The sequence below is a fragment of the Emydura macquarii genome, unplaced genomic scaffold, assembly GCF_026122565.2.
Source record: "Emydura macquarii macquarii isolate MOO-44397 ecotype Brisbane River unplaced genomic scaffold, CSIRO-AGI_Emac_v2 contig_3348, whole genome shotgun sequence".
NCBI lineage: Eukaryota > Metazoa > Chordata > Testudines > Chelidae > Emydura > Emydura macquarii.
This window is the reverse complement of record NW_027133485.1, coordinates 3,107,999-3,113,046: the sequence shown is the minus strand read 5'-3', so window position 1 is coordinate 3,113,046 and position 5,048 is coordinate 3,107,999. Positions and strand designations below refer to the sequence as shown.

Genomic DNA, 5,048 nt, shown 5'->3' with positions numbered 1-5,048 from the left:
GAGTAAGAGAATAAACAGGCAGAGCAGCAGGAGCAGGGACAGAAAAAAACAGGAGCGCCATCCCCAGTACTTGCTGTCTGCATAGGCTCTGCACTTGTTAAACAAATTCTCTGGAGATGTAACTAACCCAGAGTCCTTTGATCACTGTGCAAGGGCATTTAGAGGAAATTACCACGTGTGCAATGATTAATAATAAATGTTCGTGAGAGGGGCACAAGGGATGCGCCACGTGAAAAGCATCATGTCTAACAGTGCAGCCCCCCTGATCCCCTGGTACTGCACTGCATGTGACCATTGGTGCCATTTACTCCTGATTATAATACCATTCTCTGACCTGCCCTTATACAAAAAAGAGAAAGCCAGATGTGGAAGCCATTTTTCCCATTGGCAACATCTGGCTCAGTAACAAGGGGCAGTGCTGTGAGTAGCTGCTTAGCCACCTGGGGGACTGTCAAGTGGTTTGGCTGCTCACGGTCTGTTTGTGTTGTGCTGTCTCCTGCTCCCAGACCCCACAACCGAGGGTAATGTGCCCATTGTATGGATCTGTTTACACACGTGTCTGTAATATCGAATGAATATTATGCAAAGCCTCCCTTTCCCTGTGATCCTGCTGCTGACACTTCCAGGGGAAGCAGTGAAATAATCCCAGATCCCAAGGGAAAGCTATGATAAAGGAAGGACATTTTCAGCCCTTGAAAAAGCTGCAAGGTACAAGTCCTGGAGAGGATGGTTTAGGGTCTACATTTCAGGTTTGGAACATTTTAACTACCTTCAGAACATCCCATCCAGCACTAAGTTATTGTAAAAGGTAAAGCTCTAGTCTTGTAAGTTTGCCTGTGCTCCGTGGAGTACCATACATGGATAGGAAACCTTCAAACTAGGGGACTTGGTGTTGGTGATTGAGCAGGGGGTGCTCTTCTCTATAAGTCACACTGGACCTGATGTCCCTCAAGATACCAGGGGCACACAGAGACTGCCTCTTTCTTTTTTGGTGTGCGTGGGGGTTATGTATAAGTGAAGTACAGAGCACTTTGCCTTATGGTAGATCCCAGGACCACACTTTCCCCAAGAGAGCCCCTGCCAATTTCTTAGTTAATTACATCCTGCCTCCCTGTTTGGATACAAGAGTCTCATTCATTTGATGTCCAAAACCACCCTTAATGACGTGCATACTCCATTCAGAGGGGCCTTTATTTTCAGTTGTGGGTGAAGTGCTTTGGGATCCTTCAGGGCTACACAATGTACTAAGAAATCTGCTCTGCCTGGAAAGCCCTTTAATTTGTAGACTCTATTCCATGTTCAGAGGCAAGGCCCTTGGTTTGAGTCACGACTTGCCCCTACCTTCTTCCTCAGCCTGCTCTGTCCCTGCTCCCTGCACCAGGGAAGCTGAGCACTATCAGCTGAAAAGCCAGTTTGCTTCATGCACGCCCGTGTGGCACCTGCAGAGACAGCATTACAGAATAATGGGGGGAAAGGCAAGAGAACAGAACAGTGAAGCACAAGACCGCAAGGACATTAATCACCTCGCCACGATTAGGGGCTCACTGAACACAGGTTGCCTCAGGGCCTTTCTGCTCCCGTACCTCCGAGTGCCCCAGTTTGCAGCGCTGTGAAACAAATGCAGCCCAGACGCATGCATGAACTTTAAGTCTCGGAAACAATGGCTGATTTCTATTTCAGCTTTCAGATTCTGGTTGCTTTTTCTTCCTATGCCTCCTTCTACCCCTCAGTTCCTAAAAGCTGATGTGTCCCCATGATGTAAATGATCATTTCTTAACTGTTTTTGGTGCTTTGCCATGTGGCTGACCAGTAAAATAAGGGACATTCGCAGAGATGGTTATTCTTTGGACAAGTCTGGACGGGGCTCCTGCATGGCTCCAGCACCTCTTTCCGTGGGTGAGAGTTATTCTCCAGTGGCTTGAAACTTTAGCACAGGCCACGTGTCTTGCTGGGAGCCTGAGGACTTGTAGCATGGACTTTTCCCCATCCTTACACGTCTTTCTTTAGCACAGAGCCAATTCCTGGGGCTCAATGCGTCTCCCATTGGAGTCAATGCAAGTCTTTGCCTTGACTTACATGGGGCGTGGTTTGGGCCCTGGGATAGGAAAGCAATTAGGCTCCATTGAAGGCAAACACAAAACTTCTGTTGATTTCCATGGGAGCAGGAGCAGGTCCTTGCCTGATGTGGCTCGTGCATTCAGAACAAAGAAGCAAAGAACAAGCTCAAAGGGTGACATCCTGGCTCCCCTGAAGCCAGCGATAAAACTCCCATTGACTTCATTGGGCCAGGATTTCAACAAGGTGTTTAATTTAGTTACATTGGGGCTGAAATCTCACAAGAACAGGTCTAGCAGTTTCGGCAGTGTCGTTCAGCCCTAGCTGCAACCCATCCTTGAGTCTGGACACCTAGTCTAGGATCGCATCCCAATGCTTCCTCCTCAGCCCTTGACTAGGAAGCAGCGTGGGCATCCTAGGGAACGATGCCTATCTGGGCTGCAGTGTCATATGAGGACTAGCCAGGGGTGCAGTTCTGTGTGCTTAAAGCTCTGTGTCCTACTGTGAGGATGGATGGATTGCTTGAAGGACAATCTAGGGATGTGCCAAGCCATCAGAAGGTTGGAGCATGGGGGGTAGGGACTTGCAGATGGCTCGTGGGGAATCTCTCTCTCACTTTTCTCACAATGAAGGCTGAGGACAGCTGGGATAGGGGTTGCTGGAGCTGGAATACTTGAGGCAATCAGCTTGACCATGGCAAAGAGCCAGGAGCCAATACACATTCTAAACCACAAGTGAGGAGAAATGGTCCCCTTGTTGAGAAAAGGACCTGATGAAAGTGGGGGCTTGGAAGGAGACAGAATAACAGAGGGAGAGAAAGAGAGAGAAAGCCATGGAAAGCAAAAGGAAGAGGGCAGGGGAGAGAGGAACAGGACATTGGAAACCAAGAGAGATGCAGTCCCAGGAGAAAAAACACCAGGACATATAGCCCCGGGGAGCACATCCAACTCCAAAAGGCTATGTGTCGAAAAATGCATCAATGTTTTTCCATACTGAAAGATGCAAACTCATTTATTTAGTGCCATCCATTTATTGCATGGAAATGGATGTATATGCACATGTTATTTTAACTTCATGGTTCTCCCATCTGTACATAAAACAGCCCAGGGAGTCGAGGTTGATTCATCTGTTTGCCACAGAAGATGGATCAGTTAGCAAATTATTTTATTGACCCGCAGCTTTGCTCAAGGTCATTTGTTTCAGCGGACACGGCATCCTGCCTGGCATGGCAAACAGAGGCTGGGGAGGAAACCTCTTTCTATTAAAACCTCAGCATGGTTGGGTCTGTAGGATGTAAGCAGGAGACTTGCCTCATTACAAAGCATCTCCAGTGTTGTGCTGGACCATGCACAACCCAGTTTGTTCTTCCTGGTATAAATTCAGTGCTTAGACTTTAATGTTGTGGCTTGCTTTCATTATTGCCTTGCTGGGATGTAAAAGCTTGTTTCTTTATAAAAATGTGGTTTCAAATTGTTGGTCTTTTAAAAGCAAAACATAATTTGGATCTGGGAGGAGTCAAATAATGAAAGAGACCCAACCTTCCATCCCAAACTCAAAACCAGATTCATAGATGCTGAGGCCAGAATGGATCATTGTGATCCATTGTGATCTCACCTCCTGTATATCACAGGCCACAGAACCTCGCCCAGCGCAATGCCAGTCTGAACACAGAGAAAATTCAGTTAACAACCTTGAAAATTCCACCCCAAAAAGAAATGCTCCCAACTCCCATGGAATGAACAATGAATGAACCCATGGAATGTGTATTCAGGAGCTTTGAATAGCTGCTTGGTTTAGGGATGGCTGATGTCTTTAGGCTGCTGGAAAATGAAGCTTGGTCCTCTGCAGCAAAGATGGATGTAGTCCCCTCTTGATTTTCAGTTTAACATTGTGCAGCACAAGGAGTCGACGGTCAGCAAGGCTGGGATAAGGGTGATATTCATTAAAAACAATATCATGCAACAGATACACCACAAAAAACAAACTTAAAACAAAGCAAAACCTTTCTCTGTCATCATCATACTCATACATCCTGAATCTATCTGTCTGTCTCTCTGCCTGGTCTGATGGTTTAGTGGCCTCTGTGAAATTTTAACTGCAGAGTCTCAATCTGCTGCTTAGGGTACAACATGTGTCCACATCACCCAAACCACCCCGACTAAAGGAAGACATTGGCAGACTCAGCAGAGAGACTGGAACTGAAAGGATCATGTACAAAGCCAGCACAGCACCCATTTGTGGCTAAGATGAGCCACTCACTTCCCAGGGCTGTCAATCTGAACAATCTGTCAAAACTAAACACTTGTCCTAATGGCCAGGGAGTGACTTTTGAGGATTCTCTGTTGCAATGGAGCCATCATGTGCTTCTCTATACTAGTAGCTGCATCACATCCTTTTGAGGTTCCATCCATTCCAACCTCAATAGAGGAATCCCCTCATTTCTAACCGTTTACATCCTGGTTACCCATGTTCCAGCTGTAGGCTGCACTTGCCATTGTCTTGCTGCCCAGCAGATCTGTCTCAGAGTTTCCCAAGCACTTTGCTATTTCTTTGCTGCTCATTATTCGTGTTCCTCGTTAAGCTGGATCCTTGCTACCTGCGTTGCTTTTAGCTTCCACATTTATTAATTGATTGTTGTAGGATTACCACAGGTTTCTGCAGAAATTAGATGTCCATTGAGTATCTTTGCATGAACTCCTGCAATATTTTCATCAGCACTCGTTTGGTTCTGCATCTGTTATTCTTGCTGTTGAAGCAGCTTTTAAATAAAGAAATATGGGTCCCATTAACATAGCACTTTGCTCATTTGAAGCACCTGGTCTTATGAAACACTGGTTGATTTTCAGTTTACAGTGAAAATTCTTCAGCGTGGATCTTCACAAGCAGGCATGCAAGCACATAGACAGAGAATTTGTGCATGTAATTACTATAACCATTAAAACTGTTCAGCTGGCCATTTGCACATGCAATTGTATCAGGAAAAGGCTGGTTGG

At 46.1% G+C, this 5,048-nt stretch overlaps 1 long non-coding RNA gene across 1 annotated transcript; it reads right to left on the bottom strand.

The window, feature by feature from the left end:
* Positions 1-2,561: 2,561 nt before the first annotated feature.
* LOC137143775 (uncharacterized) lies at positions 2,562-4,777 on the bottom strand. Its single transcript, XR_010917256.1, has 2 exons — positions 4,548-4,777; positions 2,562-3,976 (listed from the first exon to the last, which is right to left on the bottom strand). It is a non-coding gene; the product is annotated as an uncharacterized lncRNA (long non-coding RNA).
* Positions 4,778-5,048: the final 271 nt, after the last annotated feature.